Raw genomic sequence first — 21,706 nt, forward strand, 5'->3', positions numbered from 1 at the left:
CTTTACTTCACCCTAGCGGCAAGAGGTGGTACACGAAGAAAAATGCTGTGCGTACATTCCAGACAACCAACATAAAATCAATGACCACCTAGAGGTAATTCAGCAAGTATCAGCAATGACTAAACCAGACCCAAACCCACTGACGAACTTTTTCCAGAATCTGTTTGGGGGTTCCATCCTATTAAACATTTAATTGCTATTTGTGTGGGTATACTCCTAATAGGAGCATGTGTTTACTGTGAAATTCCCTGCATGAAAAAATTAATCAAAATTTGTTGATATATCTGTTACTAAAACTTTTTACCAAAGTGTTAAAATTGAAAGATTAATTTCAGATGATGCTTTTTCTGAAATATAAAACCAATGACTAGCTTAGCTGAAAGTCCTCAAAGGGAAAAGGCTAAGAAATGAAATGATACTGTTTATGTTTCAAATAGAATGAAATGCATTAACAGGAGGGAGAATGTTAGAAAAATATATATATTCACATACATGCTGCCTAGAAAAATATATATTTACATATATGCTGCTTAGGAAAATGTGTATTCAAACATTCAGACATATATAAGTTGTGTGGTCAGATATATAGAGAAATGTGTGCTTTAGATAGGAATAAATGTACTTAAATCTATAATAGGGAACAAAGACTGAAAAGTAGTATGATATGTAATGCATTTAATTCTGTTTTACTAGAATAATAGTAGAAATAAACTATATTATTGCTTGAAGCATAAGCTGCAGTGTAATCAGAAATTTGGCCTTGGCAGCGTTCAAGCGCAGCCTGGCTCATGTCTTTCAAGTAAAGATTATTTTGTAAAGTTAGAAAATAATAAATCTGTCTGCATGTATATCTTTTCCTGCTTCCACCAGAAGAATAGCCTTGTGCGCACTATCAGAGATAGAGTCCAGCTGGTAAGCAAGTGAAGGAACAAAGAAAAGCATTTTAAGAAGACATGCACCCATTGTATTCGAACTAATCTAAGAGCCTTGAATTGGCTACATCCTCAGAAGGACATTGTGACCGACCAGGTGCCTTGCAAGGCTGTAATATTCTCATGGGAAAAAGATTTTTGAAAAGCACTATCTCAGCACTTTTTCATAAGTTACTATGATGTAAAGACCCTGTCACTGACCACGTCAGTGAGGTGGGCAAAAGCTGATTGTAAATGATATAAATGGCAAACCCTGCCTAAATAAAGTTAGACAAAATTCTGTACAAGTTTGTGTATGGTTTTTTGCCTCCTAATGTACATTAGAGTATAAGATACTTGAGTTCTCCTGCATTACTGTTTGTTATTGACTGACATTGTTTTTTAATGCCAGATGAATTTTACAGTCTGACTTTAACAAATTTATTTAACATAAAGGAATATAAAAATTGGAACAGATAAACATGAAATGATTGAATTTGGCTTTTATTGGCATAAAAAAGCAAGAAGAAGCTAAAATGGACAGAATTATAGTTTATGTTATATGGACAATATGTACTGAAAGAGTTAATGAAATCAAGTTTAATAGAAAATGGATGTTGGAAACACTTTTGGAGAAAATACAGTTTTGGTTGTGGAAAAAGGTGGGGAACACACAACAATGTATATAATATAAATGTTTGTAAGTATATGTAAATAATGTATATATGCAAATAATAAGGATTTGATATAAGCTATGTATGTAATGAAAAACCTTACTCTTTGCTATGAGTTTGGTTTGTTTCACAGTTGCACTTCCTGCTTACATTCCTGGTGCAGGATCAGCTAGGAGAAGCAGTGTGCACATTAGAAGAAGAAGAAAGTCATATTTTCATTGGTGTCTGTGATTCTGTAGATATTTTGTCATTCAGACAAAAGCAAACTGAAAATAGAGTGGGTTGTACTAATAGGGTCTATATTAGATCACTGAATGCTTAAAAAAGCAAACGGTGATTAATCGACCCTATGTAAGCAAAAGCTTACATTTTCGAACTGTCAGAACAGCAATTTTCCAACAAAAAAAACACTGCTCCCCCCCACACCCACTAACTTAAATATACCAACTCCAGGACCGTAATACAGTGCAGAAAATGGCAAAGTAACAAAGCGGCCAAGTGAATTCTTTCCCAGGGAAAGAATTCGCTTAAAAGCAGTTCAATATTTTGCCATTTCAGTCTTTTGAGCTCGACCAAGATACATTCAAAAGAATGCATTTTCGGTCTTCTAATAGGGAACCTACTAATAGTGTTTAGCTGACTTTAAATTTGCTGAGACTGAAGAAGTTATAGTGATAGAGATAGCTTATGAAGGGTTGTCCAATGATAAATTACTATCCTTGTAAAATATGGGTCATCCAGGAGAAGAATATGAAATTTCATGGTCTGATGTGATGGACAAAATGTTCAGAGTGGAGAATGGGCAAGAAGGAAAAGAAACTAATGGAGAAGTGAATGGAGAGACTGATTTTATTGTGAAAGTTTTGGGTAAATCATATGCTGATGTAGTAGGAAGGACAAAATGTGCTGTAAATTTCATTAAAAAGAAAAAGAAATATTCACTGTATTAATAAGAAAGAAGGAAGAGATTATAGGCAGATATTTTTTGGGATAGTCTAGTGTTACCCATGGGACCTCCAGCAAGAGATGTTGGATAATTCATATATTTGGGAAAATAAAGTTTTTGTGACTTAACTTTTGAGACTCAGGAGTAAATATTCAAAATTCTATGTTATTATGAAACAAAAGACTGTTATCCGTGGAATGAACTTATTTTTTCTGGGCAAGGGACTTGTTTAAATGAAAAAGTACATGTACAGTTTTGGACTGATAAAGTTGAACTGTAGGATGTAAGAATATCTTTTCCATTAGTATGTCATTCATTCTGTGATGCTGCGAAAGTTAAAGGTGAAAGAATCATTTGGAATGGGGGTGGAGGGTGAATGCAATTTTAAAGTATGAAAAATATGTTAAACATTTGTCAAGTGTCATTTACATCATTGGTAAAAGGGAAACAATTAGATATATGAGGCAACCAAAAGCTTGCTTTTTTGTGGTGACTTTAATCATTTGATAAATGAACGTTCAAAAATTAGATGCAATCAAGTCAAAGTAAAGGACACATGATAAAAAACTGTAAGAAAGAATGTAGAATTTGTAAAAAAAAGGATGGGCACTTTTAGTTTGATTGTGACAAGGGTAAAGAATATAATATTGAAAGGACAATGGGGAGAGTGTTGTAGGTTTTGATGGTAATGAGGGAGAAGAGGAAATAAATAAAAATGTTGCAAATAAGAGAAACAAAAGTGTAAGTGATGGAGGAGTAGATAAAATGTTTTCATTCAAGAGGATAAATGCATTTTTACTAAAAATGCTGAAAATGAGGAAGAAGAAATAGATAGTGAAACATCAAATGTTGGTGAGGGATTTGTAAAAGAAGTTAGAACAAGAAATTAAATAGGTATTATTTTAATGGCGAGGAAGAAAAAGTTTTAAAATATTTCACCAAAATTAAAAAGAGACTTTTGTCAGTATGATGCAAAAAATCTAAGACAGAAGTAGTTTGTTTACAAGAAACAAGGTTTATTTCAAAGGATGATAAAGTTCAGGTGAAGGCATTGTGGGGTAGGAATATTAATGGAACTTCAGATATGAGAGATATGTGGGGTGTTTTTTATGTTTGGAGAGGATGTGAAAGTATTAGATTGTTGTAACATTAAATATGGGAGAGATACAATTGTAGATCTGAGAAGAGATGAGGACATTTAGAGGGTTATAGGTATTTCTGCCTTTACTTCAATAAAAGAGGGAATATTTGAGTTATTGAAGGATTATGTTATAGTAAATATACAAATAATTCTAATGGGTTATTTTTCTTGTGGGTTAAGGTGTAAAAAGAAAGAAGGAGATGATATGAAGAAATTAAAAGAAGTCATGAGAAGTGAAAATTTAAAAATACAGAATGCAGATGGGTGAACATTTAAAAGATGTCGATTCTATACTGAGGCTGATTTTTTCTTCTATTGGACTCATTAAGAGATGTTAAAAATGGTAAGGTTATTAATGGATTTCTGATCATAGGAGTATTTTGGGTGAATGTATTGAAAGTAATGAATTAATACTGTAGCTGAAGAAAAGGGATAAAAGGATTAGCAATGACGTTTATTAATAAGGTGGTGTTAGGATTGTGAATAAATTATGGAATGATCATGAGTCAATGTGGGAATTTTATGGTTCATGATCTGATTGGTGTATAGCATTTAAAGACAAATATAAAAATCCTTTATTGTAATTGGAAATGGATAAAATAAAATACGATCAAGTTAAGTATAACAATAAAAATAAAGAGATGTTGATTAGCTTAGAAAAATTCTGGAAGTTTTTTAGGTATAGCAAAGAGTTTTTTGGGGGGGATAAAATGAGAATTGAGGGATTATTATATAGGAGGAAGTATTTGGTTGAAGGGTACAAAAAGGAGGTTTCTCCCCTTTTGGGTAAATGGGTTAAGAGACAATTTGTTACTGTGAATTAAATAAAAATGGTGAGGGGAATATTGTTAATAATGTAAAATATATGTTGGATAACACAGAACAATGTGCTTAAATATTTATGGGAAGGTAGTAGGAGAAAAAATGAAGTAGGGTATTAGAATTTTTTGAACAAATCTATTGATAGTTTGATGAGAGAGGTTACTTTGGATGAGTTTAATAAGATATTGGATAAAGTGAATGTTGATGAGTTGTCAGGTGTGGATGACAGTAGGTATAAAGTATGTAAAAGATTAAAGACAAGACAGAAAGGATTATTAATAAACATATATAATGAGTGGTTACAGAAAGGTTTAGTAAATGAGGAGATTTTGGAAGAAGCTATTTAAGTTTCTATTTTTTGGAAAAAGAAAGGTGAAAAGAGTGACATCAAAAATTGGATATTGATAATTTTAAATAATATGGATTATAATAATTTTATGAAGTTATTGCTTCTCGGGTTTGGTGAGGTAATGGATGAGATTTTGGTGGTGGGTGTTAAGGAGAAATGTAGTCAGTTTTTTCTTTAATTTTGGTAAGAGAAGTGGTGGATGATATTTTATGTACAAGTAAAGATGGCAGATTATTAATGTGGATGTTAAGAAAGGGTTTGTGTAGATCATAAACATTATGAAGGAGCATGGTTTGAAAGGGGATATTCAAAAGGTATTAAACTCTGTGTAAAGTAATGTTAAAGTTAGAATTTTGGTAAATGGATGGATAGGTTTTAAAATAAATATGAATTGGGGAATGAGGTAAGGTTGCCCAATGCTTGGGATTTTGTTTTCTGCAGTGATAAATGCAGTTGGTACTAAGATGTCTGAACATATGTGAGAAGGTAGACATGCTACTTGGTAAATCAAATAGTGTGTATTCCTAATTTTACCATATACAGATGATATAACTGTTACAGTGAATGATGAAATATGGATGGAAAGAATGACTAGAAGTGAAGTTGATTGGGGGTATAGGGTTAGAGGTGAGTAAAGATAAGATTGTGGGTTAAATAAAAAAGATGAAGTAGAAGTTATTAAAATTGTAGTTACAGATGTAAGTTTGCTAGGTGTTTGTTTTGAAAAAAGAGGTAATTTATGATCAATGGAGTAGTATTATTGAAAAGATTAATATACTGTATTATATTATTATATTAATATAATATTATTATTATATTAGTAGGCTATATAATTGCTTTTATTAGTAGTAGTTGTAGATTGTTACTATTATTATTATTATTTATGAAAGACTTTTAGGATGTCCTAAAAGAAAAAAGAAGGTTTATTTGATTAATTTGATTATTTTAGGCAAGATCGGTTATTTGGTTAGGTTTATATGATTCCAAGTATAATAGAAACAGTATTAATGCAAACAGGTTTTTGGAGGTCAGCAGGATGAATTCTGTGAATATGGGAGTTTAGTATATGGGGGAATAAAGAAGGGGATTTGGGTTTAATTAATCCAGTTGTGTATACAGCTTATATGAATTTATAGAAGTTATTACTTGAAAAAGATGAGAAATATAAAGGTATTGATTTTTTAATACATACTAATAAATATGGAAAATGGTGGAAAATTGGAGGTAGAATTAAAAGGAAAAAGAGTGTGGAAAGTGAAGAGATTATGGAAGATCAAAGTAAAATAAGAAGAAGGTGTCTGAAAAATAGAAATATCATAGTGCCTAGGAAGATTAAGCATAATGATATTATTAAGCAATAATCCATGACTGTGTTTGGGTATATCAGGATATACCCATGGTTGGTGTAGTTTGGCCACACGAGTGTGTTTATATTTGAATAATAATGAGCAGTTATCATATAATTAAAATATGTTATAGGGTGAATCTTTGGAAAAGAGGGAATGTTTTAATAGAGGGTAATTTATGTGGAGATTAGTGCTAAATTCTTTATCTATGAAATGTAATATAGTATACAAGAAAATGTCACAAAGATTATGTTTATTTTTTGAAGAAGTAGACAATAGAACAAGTTTTCTTAGGTTGTGAAAGAAAAAATATGGATTTTTTGGGTGTCTTTATTGGAAGATATTAAACAATTGGAGGATGCAAATATGAATATGATTTCATATGTGAATTATGGGGTAAAATAAGAAATTGATGAGCTGGATACAGTGTTATTTAGAGTTATTTGCAATATTTGAGATGGCAGACTAAAAGAAATCTTATTTAATAAAAAATGGAGTTTGGCAGAAATTTTAAGTAAAATAAGGTTTTGGTTATGGCAAAAAGATATTGTGGGGGGTTAGGTTCATATATTAGTACTAGGCTAACTGCACTTGTGTGCCATTTTAAGCCTAGCCAATTACTCCATGTGAGAATCAAATGCTGCACCCTGTGTCAGTAAGGTAGACACCTTAGCCATTATGCCAACCTCCCACCAATGGTATGCATTGTTTAAAAAATGTTAGTTTTGTTTGTTATGAAAATGTATGTTAATGAGTCTACCTCATATGATCAAAATTTAATTTGACTGAAATTCATTTGACTGAGACCATATAACCTAAAGTTCATAATACTGAAAACTCACTTGACTGAAACTCAAAATACTGACACCTTACAATGCTAAATTTTAACATAGTAGTGCCAGTGTGTATAAGCTAAGTAAAGGTATATGCCCTTTTCACCACTGTAGTGTGATCCTGGAGTTAGTATATATAGTTAGGGGAGGTGTGGGGGGCACAGCCCCCCACATTGGGAGGTGTGGGGGCATAGCCCCCAACATAGTTTGGGTATATAATGTGTTCTGAAAAGAGTAATTTATTGGACTTGTAAGTATCCACGTCTATGGTTCAAAATATTTAAAAAGGTGAGGGGCTACACCCCCACACCCCCCTTAACTATATATACTAACTCCAGGATCGCACTACAGTGGGGAAAAGGGCATATACCTTTTACTTACCTTATACACACTGCCACTAGTACGTTGAAATTTAGCATTGTAAGGTGTCAGTGTTATAAGTTTCAGTCAAGTGAGTTTTCAGTATTATGAACTTTGGGTCATATGGTCTCAGTCAAATGAATTTCAGTCAAATGAAATTTTGATCATACGTAGTAGACCCATGTTAATATATATTAAAGTGAGATTATTTATCTATGAATATATTTATAGAAATTGTTAACTGAGCTAGAACACTGTTCATCACCTCCATGCACTATTGGACTTGCATTCATTTGACATTTTATGTCTTACAGAAACATGGTTAAAACCCTCTACTCAGGACCAGGAAATAACCCCTCCTGGCTACAACATACTCAGATATGACCGCAGAACTAAGAAAGGTGGTGGTATAGCCATGATCTATAAATCTAATCTCCAACTTACCCTCCATAATGAACTTTCATTAATAGACCCTAAAGCTGAATCATTATCAACCAAACTCCAGATTAACAACAACAAATCAATCTACCTAATTTGTATGTATCTTCCCCCTGGTAATAATACTCAGACTCTAGAAAACTTACTTAGTTCACTTTCCAACCAACAACCCCAAGAAACCATAATACTTGGTGACTTTAACATTGACTGGATAACCTGTTCAAACCAGCACCCAACTAACCATATTAATCTCTATGGGTTCTCTCAATTAATAACAACTCCTACTAGAATCCATAAACAAAATAGAAAAGAAACAACTATTGACTGGATCCTTATTAATAACCACCCCTGCAGTTACACCCCAGGAACCCTTCCAGATAATATCAGTGATCATATGCTTACATATGTTATAAGACAAAAAGTGAATATTCCACACACTCATAAAATAAGAACATCCTGATCAAAAAAGTTCTTCAACCCAGATAACTTCCTTACTGAATTGCAAGCATGCGACTGGTCACCACTAACTCACCTTGAACTTAATAAAGCAGTGACCTACTTTAATACAACCTTTCTTCAAATCCTTGATCATCATGCCCCTTTTCACTCTACTAGAATAAGATCCAAATCTGCTCCATGGCTATCTAAGCAAACAAAAGAAAAAATGATCCTCAGAAATCAAATCTGGGCCAAATGGAGAGGTAGTAAATGTGCATCTGACCACCTCCTCTTCAAACAATTAAGAAATGCCACCAAGAAAGATACTGTTAGAGACAAAAAGGAATACTATCTTCACCTTCAACAAAGCAGTCAAAACCCTCAAAATTCTGGTCAAGTCTTAATAAACTTCTTAAACCTGGACATGCACCTACTCCTACCCCTACAGGCTTTCATCTCAACAATGCTACACAGATCCCTGAAGCCTTTAATAAGTATTTTACAGAAGCCATTCAATCCCTAGCTAACTCATTACCCACATCTACTGCTTCCTTACCAAATACCTCTCTACCCTCGTCCAAGACCTTTCAGATTCAACCCGTTGCTACATCTCTTATTTATAAGCTTCTAAAAAAACTCAAACCTTGCACCCCATCTGCTGACCAACTCCCATCTGAATACCTACAAATAGCTGCAAAAGCTATCAATTATCCAGTATCCATACTGATTAATAGGACTATCAATGAAGGAACAATCCCCACCTTATGGAAAATATCTCATATAATTCCCCTACATAAAGGAGGCTCATCAACTGAACTCTCAAATTTTCGCCCTATTGCCTTACTGTCCCCATTAGCCAAGATTATGAAAAGATGTGTTCATAAACAAATTCTTAACTACCTTCTTCAAAACAAACTTCTAGCCGACTGTCAACATGGTTTCAGACCATTCCACAGCACTGCAACTGCCCTCCTTTCCTTCTCTGACTCCATAAATAATAATAGAAACAATAATCGTTTCTCCTCAGCACTATTCATAGATCTTTCAAAAGCCTTTGATATGGTTAACCACAATATACTTCTTGACAAACTAAACCTTTATTCTCTCAGCCCACACTCGCTACAGTGGTTTAAGAGCTATCTCCATAACAGGCAACAAGCAGTCCTTTGGGAGAACAACCTGTCTTCCTTACTCCCAGTAAATATTGGTGTTCCACAAGGATCAATCCTTGGTCCCCTTCTTTTTTCATTGTTTATTAATGACCTACATCTGAATATACCACAAGCCACCTGCATTCAATATGCTGATGACTCAACGTTAATCTGCACTGCTAAATATTCCCTCCCTCCAGTCCCTCCCCCAAACACTCTTCCTAACTGTCGCAACTTGGTTTATGCCACACTGCCTCCCCCTTCACCCCCAAAAACCTACGCTTCTTCTCTTTACTCCCACTCATAAATCTCCCCTCTCTTTACTATCTCCTCGAATAATGCAACCAATATTAACCCTGATAAGACCACTCGATTACTAGGTGTAACTATTGATAACAGTCTCAATTATGATGAACACATCAACACCACTATTAAAGCTGTCAACAAAAAAATTGGGACTCTCTACAGAATTAAACCCTTTCTTACCCCAGTAGCTAGAAAAACCATTGCTCAGACACACCTGATCTCCACCCTCTTCTATGCCTCACCTATCTATACTAACTTATCCAAAAATAATATTACCAAACTCTCTATCTGCTACAATAGCATAGCCAGATTCATTACTGCTACTCCCCTAAGAACACACCATTGTCTTAACCTCAAACAGCTAGATTGGTTAGAGCTAAATAACCACTTACTCTATCAACAACTACTCATCATTCAAAAGACCCTTTACTACCCTGATGTCACTAGCCTTACAAAACTGATTATACCATATAAAAACCTAGCCACACTCCGTTCTGCTAACAAACTCCTAGTATCTCTAACTAAATCATATAATAAAGCTGGGGATTCATTATTTTCAAATTCCATAGGTAAAAACTGGAATCAACTCCCTCAAGAAATAACTAATCAAAACTCTACCTTTCTTTTCAAAAAACACATCAAAGAACATCTTAAAACACAGTGGCTGTGTCCTTGTGCTAATCCCGACTGAAACCATGTCCTCATTCACCTAATTTTCCTCCCCATTCCCCTTACTGAGCTCCTCACAAACACTTTCAATAGTTTGAGAGTTATATCTGAGAAGTAGGCTCTACCAGTAACCTTTTTATCTATCTGTGTAACTTCATCTTGTGTTATTGTTTCTGTTTTATAAGTCTAATACAGTAGTATATATTACAAGTTTATCTCCTATTTTTAGTATTTCTTTTGTGTTGAAATTGATTTTCTTTTTTTTACCTTGTATTGTTTACTCATATTAATGCTTTATGTGACAAATCATTGTTTATTGCCTATACTGGAGCTTTTCTCCCCGGGCCTCTACTGAAAACGGATACATGTCCAGCTAGACTAGCCCGGTCAACAAATGTAAAATAAAATAAAATAAATAAATAAATAAATAAATTCTATTGGACTAATTACGACCCGAATGTGACAACACATTAAGTGGAATAAAAATGTATACAATAAAAGTGCACACTAAAAGATATAGTTAATATAAAATAGAAAAAAAATATTTAAAAGGGTAGTCAACAGAAACTGCTACCACTTTGTACATATTTACATCATTTAAGAGTAGTAACATGTTAGGAGATAGAAATGAGGTGCTATAGTGAAAATGTTTTTATTTGCCAGCAATTAGGGTGACTAGGTTATGTGACCTGAAGCAGATCATTTACAAGCAGCAGGTGCTGTGAAATGTTCTTTTCATTGTGCCTGAAAAGATGTGTAGTTAGAAAGGTCTTTAAGATTTGATTGAAGATCCCTCCAGAACTTGGGTCTAAGGGTAGAAAGGGAGTAGTTAGAGCACTGCAGTCTGGTTTTATGAGCTTAAAAGAGAGGCCCTTAGTGGCTGTGAGATCTAAGATTATATGACAGAGACCAAGTAAGCTAGAGGAAAGTGAAGGGCAGGAGTTTTCTTTCAAGAGCAGGAAAAGTAGGGAGCCCAGGATTAGAGTTGATTATTGCTCATCAGGCAGGCATTTGGCTTTGGCTAGCATAAGACAGTGGTATTCATGCTTCGGGGAAATGGTAATGAAGTGGCAGATTGTGTTGGAGATTGGATGTTGCTAGAGTTTCTTTTGGAGGCAGATGCTGCAAGAGGTAGGTGGTACTCAAACTGGACTAGAAGAATCCCTTAATTAATAACATTTCTTGTTGGATAGTAGAGGGAAAGAGGAGATTTTGTTGGCCCAAAAGACCAGGGAGATTATCTTTTTCCATGTGTTTTTGAGATGATGGTGGATGTTAAGTAAGGGATCAAGACAGACCCCTAGGTATCTGAAGGTGCTAACCAGCTCAACGGCATTATTGTGGTGGTCAAGAATAAGAACTTTTAGTTGAAGTTCTGAAGAGCATAGTTTTAGTTTTTGAAGAGTTAAGTAATAGTTTTTTTACTGAGCCAGTCAATAAGGGAGATGAATTATTTTGCAGATTACATTGAACTGAGTTTGATTTGTAGAATATTATACGAGTGGTGAATATGCAGTTAACATAATGTTTCTATGTAAATAATGTAATGATATAAATAGGTATAAATTTTGTAAAAATTAGACCTCTACTGTTTTGATAGGTGCCCTGTGATGTTTTACATCCACCCACTCTACCACAAACTCAAGCAGATGGGACCTTAGTTCAACATCTCTTCTGAAAGGCAACACACTCAGAAGTGCTGCATTGCAGTGTCAACAATCCAACTACCTGGTGTGGGAATAGAACACACAGCTTTCTGTATTAAAGATGAATGTACTACCTGTTGTACCACTAGCAGTGTTTTTGTATCACAGCACTGATGTACTCTGAGGAAATATAACAAAGCTGCCTAACTTCTCTAATTCTTCTCTAATCAAACAGTTGTAGTCATACATGACACAACAATTGCTTATATTAGGTAGTCGTACATGACACAACAACTGTTTATATTAGGACACACAATTCTACTTTGTGCAGGTGTGGATGGAGACTACTTGTTTGCTATCACAATGGGATTGTCAGTTAAGTGTTTTTCATATTTCTAAATTAGTATTCTAATTCTGCACTTTCTTCAGCATTAAACCGCTTAAGGTTAAAGTATAAACATAAGATCATTTCTGTCTACTACCTTTCCTACCAGCATGTTTTGGACCAGGTGATGTGCAACACCACTAACTCTTACTTTTTGTACTTATAGTCTGCTGATTGAGTGGTCTCTTGCAGGATTTCTGCCATTACAACATCAACAGGCTTCATATTTGTCTTTCCTGTTGCTCACAAGGATTACTGGTCTACAAAACATCCATGGACATTTACAAGGATTACTGGTCTGCAAAACACCTGTGGGCATTTTCACTGCCCCCATAATGCTAGAACTTCCATCCAAGCTGCACTTTACACTGCAGCAGTTTTTCTACTACACTGTTTACATATCTATGATTACTGGTCTGCAAAACACCCGCGGACATTTTCACTGCCTCCGTAAGGCTGGAACTTTCACGCGAACTACAGTTTACACTGTGGCATTTGTTTCTACTGACTCTGTTTGTAAATCTAAGTATGTTATAGTAATGTACCTATAACCTTTTTATTTACCAGTTGCGAGGCTACCTGCACATCACCATGCCAACTTTCTTTCAAACCTGCCCTTACTGTTCCACTTAGCTGCTCCTTTGCTCATACCTTCTCTACCCTATATTGCTCCCTTCTGCTGCTTACTTCCCTCTATTTTTTTCTCATCTCTCTACATTCAGATATTATCTGCTTCTAACACCTGGTATTCTCCCTCCTCTATAGCATCTCTACTTTGGCTTTATTTTTCCTCTCTGCATACTGCTGTAAGGTTCTGTTCTTTTATCTCCTTCTCTGGCTTGCTCCTTCTGCTCACCATCCTACCTGCTCACCTTTTTGATTGTTTCTGTAGGCTTACTTGAACTTCAGGTGCAGCCCACTCCATTTGCCATCACTATGCTTAAGCTCACTCCACTCCTCTACCCTACCCCCATTCCCAACCACCCCCACTTTCCTTACACTCTCTACACCACATCTCTTCCTTCAATCAAACCAATCAGCTTTATCCGCAAATTAACAATCCTCTCTACTTTTCTACTTCCACCATTTTCTCCTCCCTCCTAGTCTCACTAAATTAATCTTTTCCCCGCCCTATATCCTCCTACATAACCTCTATCTCCAACACACTAACTTGATATAAGTAGCCCCCTCCAGTCCTCACTCTCTTTATTTGGTATATACTCTAAGCAATCATTTAAACACTCAGTCTTTGTATCGCAAGCACTGCTCATCTTCCATCATGATGATTGCATATATTTTTACTACCCTTCTGTTCTTCCTTTCTGTATCAACCTCATACTACACTGTACTTTCTTATCAAACACCACAAACTATTCTACTCATCACTCACATTACCAGCACCTCCATTCACTCACAGCTAATCTCTCCATCTCTCTTTTATTTCTCACCTTCATACCTCTTCAAGATTAAGACCTCTCCACACACCTCTCTTTCCTCCACTCTGAAGTCAAGAAGATCTGCTAACATAGATCTAATCACATATATTATTACCTTCATGGTTATACTTCTCCTGGACAAGGATATCCATCCCAATCCAGGTCTTCTTGCCACTACCTCTCACAATCACACACCTAACACCTCACCGCTCCACTTCTCACCCCCACCCCTCTTTTAAAACATTAAATATCTACTCTTTAAATATTCAAAGCTTCATAAATAAAATCTCAAAACTGCATTTCTGGATTACTAACATTCCCCCTCACATCTTAACCCTGTCAGAAACCTGGTTAAAACCACATATCACAAACACCAAAATCTTACCTCCAGGTCATAACATCTTTCGCTCCGACAGAATTAATAAGTGGGGTAGAGGTGTTGCCATCCTCTACTCTGAACAACTTAATCTCTCCCCACTCTCCATTTCTATGCCTATCTTTGAGCCTGCTGAAATTCTTATTGTAAACTGTCACCTAAATTCAAAATAAAAAATTTGCCATAGCCACTATCTATATATCTCCTGGGAACAATATTCCTATCCTTGAGAACATTCTCTCATGGATCGCTCAGTATGTACCATACAAAACCATTATCCTTGGTGACATAAACATGAACTGGACTAAACTTACAACTACGTCTCTTAATCTCAGCCTCAATCTTCACGGTTTCCACCAACTCATCTCATCTCCTGCTCAGACTAACAAAAACTCCATTACTGGACCCACCAAGACTGGATCCTTACCTCAGACCCTAACCTTTATCATAACCCCGGGACACTTTCAAACTCTTTAAGTGACCATTCTTGTATGTATATCCGCAGATTCTCCCAGCATCCTCCTAAACACCAAACTCACCCACTTCAATCCAGATACTTTTAAGTTGTCTGGCATAAACTGGTTCTTCCTTCATCAGCTCCCTCTCAATGAGACTGTAAAATATTTCAATAAGATATTTCTAGACATAATTAATTCACTATCACCTACCAGAAAAATCAGAATAAAATCTAACTTTGCCCCATGGCTCACAAAACATACCTGCCTCATTATGCATAAAAGAGGAAGTGCCTGGAAAGCCTGGGTCAAAAGCAAATCCTTCAAAAAATACTAAGAGCTTGGAAAACTGTCAAAAAAACTAGTCAACAATGGTAAAAAAATTCTTCTGCTTTACCCAATATAAACCCACAAAAAAATCCAAAAAAATTCTGGACAACCATTAATAATCTTCTATATCCTGGCATCCCTACCACTCCCAACTCCTTCCTATATAGTACAGCTACTGAAACAGCCATTCTTCTAAACAACTATTTCATATAAATAATCCAAAAACTAACTCAGTATAGCAATGCTTCCTCTAACCCTCCCTTATCGCCCAACACCACACCTTCTTATACCTTCTCATTTAAACCACTTTCCACCACCTTCATCAAATCTCTCTCTTGACCAAACTCAAACCTTGCCCCCCTCTGCTGATAAATTACCTTCCTACTTTCTTACAATTTCTGCAGAATCCATTTCCTTCCCTGTCTCTATACTTAGAAAGTGATCTATTACCGAAGCCTGTGTCCCTGATATATGGAAATCCTTCTTTACAATCCCCTTACACAAGGGCAGAAACTCTATTGACCATTCTAATTATAGGCCCATTGCCATCCTGTCCCCTATCTCCAAAATTCTTAAGAAGTGTATACATACCCAGTTACACAAACACCTGCTTGACAATAACCTGCTAACTTTCACCCAACATGGTTTTAGGCCCCACCACTATACATCCACTGCACTACTTTCCTTCACCCAAATAGTAGCTGAGGCCCGTGAGAACAACAAGCTGATCTCCTGCTTATTCCTTGATCTCTCCAAGGCCTTTGATACTCTCTTACACTACACTTCTAACTAAACTCTCTGACCTCTATCTCTCTAACTCCTCTGTAAATTGGTTTTCCAGCTACCTTTCCAATAGGCAATAATCTGTTTGCTGGCAAACTGTCTGCTCCCCTTCTTGTCAACACAGGGGTTCCTCAAGAATCAATCCTGGGCCCCTTCTTGTTCAATATTTTCACAAACAAATTATATTCTGCTTGTATTACAATATGCCGATGATTCCACACTTATCACCACTGCCCACAGTATTTCTGATCTCTTAACACTCACTCAGGAGACCTTCTCATCTGTCAAAACATGGCTCTCAGACAATCAACTAGTACTAAATCCTAAAAAAACAAAACTCCTTCTCTTCTTTCCTAGATCACTGACAAAACACAAATCCTCCTTTGCCATCACCTCCCTCAGTAATACTATCATTAAACCTGAACCTCTTTCCAAACTATTTGGCACCATTATCAGTGACAAACTAAAATTAGACATACACATCCAACAATGTATAAAAAAAAAAAAAGAAACTTAATCTACTTTACAGAAATCGAAAATACCTTACACCTTACACCGAACTCTCTCTAGCTCAGTCACTCCTCTTACCTTGTCTACTCTAGACAGCCCCCTATCCTTACTAATATTCAGTCTACACTACTGTCCAAACTTGAACAAATATACAATAAAATAGCCAGATTTGCTACTAACCTTCCTCACAGTTCCCATCACTGTCTTGCCCTTAAGACACTTCAATGGTCTGAATTCCCTCATTAATTACTACTTCCTCAATTACATATCACACACTCCATTCTCTATAATCCCTCTTCCTGCCCTCTCTCTCTCCAACCTAGTATCTTACTACAGCCCCATCCGACACCTTCACACAACTGACAAACACCTTCTTGAGATCTACAAACCTAAAAAGAACACTGGAAAATCCCAAGTACTCAGTATCACATGCCTGGAACACACTCCCACTCAATATAAGAAATATTTACCAAAAGCAGCAGTTGAAAAGAGAACTAAAACACTATCGACAGAAGACTTGGTCTTGCCCATGGTAAGCTCCCACATGACTATTTCACTTTTTGACTTTTTCTGTCTGACATGTAATTTTATTTTCAACCCTCTTGTATTAAAAACATGAACATCATTCTCATGCTATGTCACTTATGTTTAACTACTGAGAGTACCTCTTATACATTTTATACATTTGTAATGGTATTTTCATTGTATTATAGTGTACTGTGCTCTGAACTGTATCTTACATCTTTATTTTATGTGCTTGGACATTAGACCACTATGTATTTGTTTATCTTTTGCAGGACTTTAAATTGTCTGGAGCTTTTCTCCTCGGGTCTCCATTGAAATTGGGCCCCCTGACTCAGTTGGACTAACCCAGTTAACAAATGTCAAATAACTAAATAAATAAATACATTTAAACTCTAATGTTGGGCTTTACAAATATGTCAGTAAAAGACAGCTGTGCACATCCAGCAAGGAAACTGCTGCCCCCTGAACCCCCTGATATACACACTTCACCCTGCTGTATACAGTTATAACTGCCTTGCAGTCTTTTTGAGGCATGATGTGAGTAAGCCTCCAATGGACTTTATACTGTTTGTTTTTTTACATCTAATTTTCTTAACAACAACTGAAAAATATATCTGACAGCATTAAAGTGAAGACTTGCCACTTCGCATCCATTTCCTAATTTAAACAATCACCCATGATACATGGTAGAACATTATCATAAATAAAAAGCAATTTGTTGGTAATTTACACCAACATTCCCGCCTTTATTCTCTTACCCATTCACACCAGTTATAGTTTTTAATGGTGATGTGGCAATGTAAAAATTTGCCTTTCTTGCTTTCATGTTATACTCTTGTGCTGTTGCATTACATGGAACTGAAAAATTTTCAAAACACACTGTTGAATCTAACTACTGCCATACCATCATCATTTCATTGTTTATAACCTTTCTGCCTAAGGTCCTCCAACAAATACCCCTCTAACAATTAGTATTAAAGTAGATTTCATTCTCTGGTCAGAGAAAATAAGAAACCAATCCAAGTTCTCAGTTCTTTATTGCAAGATGAATGAGCAATTCTTGATTTTATTGTAGTAACACATTCTGGACAAAATTACACCAGTGGCAAGAAATTAAGATAAGAAAAATATGAAATATGAATCATAATTCAATCTTTCTCAAACTTTATTGGCTTATAAAGTGAGACTCTTCATAGAAAGGGTCCCAAAGAGTCAAGTACTGAACTCTGTGGCTCCTTTTCAAATAGTAAAAGCAATACTGGATAAGGAGAGTTTTAATATCCACTGTACTTTATACTGAGTGAGCAACACACAGTGAATTTGAAAAGGCACTCAAATACTTACGAACTTGTTATCAGACTTTTTCAAGAAGGACAGGATATAACAAATAATGTAAATATTTTTTTATTTAAAGGAGAAACTAAGAGATTCAAAAGAAAAACAAAACAAGGGACATTATTATCAGAAGCCGCGGTGGTGCAGCGGTAGCGTTGTCGCCTCACAGCAAGAGGTTCTCCCATTCGATTCTCAGCTGGAGCACCTTCTGTGTGGAGTCTGCATGTCCTCCCCAGAGTCGAGTGGCATTTGAAAGACATGTGTAAATGGGTGTGCCTTCGTTAAAGGTTGGGCATCGGGCTGGCACCTCGGCACCGTAAAAATCTACTGCCAATCATTAGCGGATTGGAGTTCCTCTGTGGTGACCCCTAACTGGGAAAAGCTATAAGAAGAAAAAAGAGCTAAGCTGTCTAAATTTTAGGATATAAAAAGATGGATCCTTTAATGCCTGCATTAGGAAAAGTATACATTTCAATTATCCAGGCATTCTGACAGCAGCAGACGAGGAATGTGGATTCAAAGGTATGATATGAAAGAGTTAATTAAAATAAAAACTGTTATGGGCACATGATTTGTAGTAAAAAAAGATAACTGTTTCCTTATCCAGCTATCTCTCTCTCTCTATATATATATATATATATATATATATATATATATATACACACACACACACACACACACACACACACACACACACACACACACACACACACACACAGCACACATGCACACACATACATATAGGTGTATGGTTTCCATTGATAAAGTCAACATTTCATTTTGTTGACAGCTCTTGCAGTTGTCCTTTATTACTGACAGGTTTGTTAATCCAAGTGTGCTAGTCAGCATATGTTTAGTCAACTAAATCACTTTGATAGTGTATTTATTTTGGTCACTATTGAGTGAAAGTGGAGTTAGTTCATAGTTTCATAGCTTCATAGGTTCCTACTAGGCTACCTGCCCTAGGGCATTTATAAGCCTAGCCAGAGTGTGTGAGGCTTTCGCCACCCAGTTTAAATGAATTTTGCTATGCCCTTTTTCGAGGTTAGTATACTGTGCCTCTGTCTAACAGTGACACAGAAGTGATACCCGGGGTAAACCTACTATCTCCCATCCACTCATCAAGATTCCTCTTGAAGAGAGTCAATGAGGGACTCTGCCTAACCTGGACTGGGATTTTATTCCAGAGTGAATGGAGCCTCTGGGTTATGAATCTGTCCCTCCAGCATGTCCTATTTATTTCAGTGCTGAGGTTAAAGTCTCTCGAGCGAGTAGCTCGATGGGATTTGGATTTTCTGAGGTGCAGCATGTCCATTAATTCCGGGTTGGACATGGCTTTATACGTCAGGCACAGATCGCCTCTGAGCAGGCGGTATGCCACTGAGTAGAGCTGTAGTTTCTTTAACCGAGCAGCATATGGCATCTGTTTGAGCCCTTTGATCCTCTTGGTGAGGTACTTTTGAGGTCTTTCCAGTTGCTGCAGGTGTCTGGTGAGGTACATCCCAAAAGGGGCATTGTACTCAATTATGGGCCTGATGAGGGATGAGTAAAGAGGCACGATGACCTCCCCTGATCTAGATGTGAATCCCTTCATGATTAGGTGGGCTATATAAAATGTTTTTCTAACCACTTTGGCCACGTGGTTTTCAAATGAGAGATTGCTATCAACTTGGGTCCCCAGGTCCCTAATTACTTCTTCTGTACTTAATGGAATACCACCCATGTGGTAATTTGTGGACACTTTGTTTTTGCCAAAGGGGATGACTATACACTTTTTGGCATTTAGCTTGAGGCCATGGCTCTGGCACCAGTTGTCTGTTTCTATGAGGCCCTTTTGTAGGATGCTTGTGTCGGCTGGAGAGTCGATTATGGCGCCTAGTTTGCAGTCATCTGTGAACGTGGTCAGCCACAGTCCTTCTGTGCTGGCCTGTACCTCCGAGAAATATATACCGAACAAGAGAGGTCCCAAGACTGAGCCTTGTGGGATGCCACTTGTAACTGGTTTGGAGTCTGACATGGCTCCAGCAATTCTAACCATGTGGGTTCTGTCCTTGAGCCAGTTTGCAACCCATCTAGTGACATAGGGGTTTATATTTAAGCTGGTGAGCTTATCTATAATGCCCGAGTGGGGTATTATATCGAAGGCTTTTGCGAGGTCCAGGTAGGCTGTGTGGACCACCTTCCCCTCGTCAATGGCCTTGTTGACTGTTTCAAAGAAATCAACCAGGTTTAAGAGGCAGGATCGGCCCTTAACAAAGCCGAACTGGGTAGGATCCAGTGTCTGTAGGTCCCCAGTATCTTTATTTATGAGGTCCATAGGTTCATAGGTTCATAGGTTCATACTAGGCTATCTGCCTGAGGGCATTTACAAGCCTAGCCCATAGTTTTCTTTAGTTTGGAGAAACTATGCCCATTATTTTGCTGTGCCTCTGTCGAGCAGTGACACTGAGGTAACCCCTGGGGTATATCTGCGATCTCCCATCCATTGGTCAAGATTCCTCTTGAACAAGGCCAGCGAGGTGCTCTGCCTCACATATACCGGGCTTTTGTTCCACAGCATAGGGAGTCTTTGGGTGATGAATCTATCCCTCCAGCATGTCCTATTAATAACCGTGTTGAGGTTTAAGTCTCCCACCCTTGTGGCTCTGAGGGATCTAGATTTTTTGAGGTGAAGCATGTTCATCAAATCTGGGTTGGACATGGCCTTGTATGTCAGGCACAGGTCACCTCTGAGCAAGCGGTAAGCAACTGAATAGAGCTGGAGTTCTTTCAGTTGGGCAGCATAAGACAGATTTTTGAGACCCTTTATCCTTTTGGTGAGGAACTTTTGTGGCCTCTCCAGCTGCTGCAAGTGTCGGATCAGATACATTCCGAATGGGGCATTGTACTCAATCATTGGTCTGATGAGTGATGAGTATAGGGAGACTATGACCTCCCTTGATCTAGATGTGAATCCCTTCATGATAAGGTGGGCAATGTAGAAGGTCTTCCTAACTACTTTAGCAATATGAGTGTCGAATGAAAGGCTACTGTCAACCTGGGTCCCCAGGTCCCTGATAACTTCTTCTGTGATCAGTGGATTGCCACCTATATGGCAGCTAGGGGTAACCTTGTTTTTCCTGAAGGGTATGACTATGCATTTCTTGGCATTTAACTTTAGGCCATGGCTCTGGCACCAGTTATCCGTTTCTGTGAGACCCTTCTGAAGGATATCTGTGTCAGATGTGTTTTGACTACGGCCAAGTTTGCAGTCATCTGCAAACTTTGTCAGCCATAACCCTCCTGTGTTTGCTTGTACTTCAGAAAAGTAGATGCCAAACAAGAGTGGGCCCAGGACTGAGCCCTGTGGGACACCACTTGTGACAGGCTTTGAGTCTGACATGGCGCCAGCAACTCTGACCCTGTGGGTTCTGTCACTCAGCCAGTTTGCAACCCATCTTGTGATGTATGGGTTTACATTTAAGTTGATGAGTTTTTCAATGATACCCGAGTGGGGTATTGTATTTGCCAGGTCGAGGTAGGCCGTATGGACTGCCTTCAA

Source organism: Protopterus annectens, chromosome 3.part1 (assembly GCF_019279795.1).
Source record: "Protopterus annectens isolate FY-2018-M chromosome 3.part1, PAN1.0, whole genome shotgun sequence".
Taxonomy (NCBI): Eukaryota; Metazoa; Chordata; order Ceratodontiformes; family Protopteridae; genus Protopterus; species Protopterus annectens.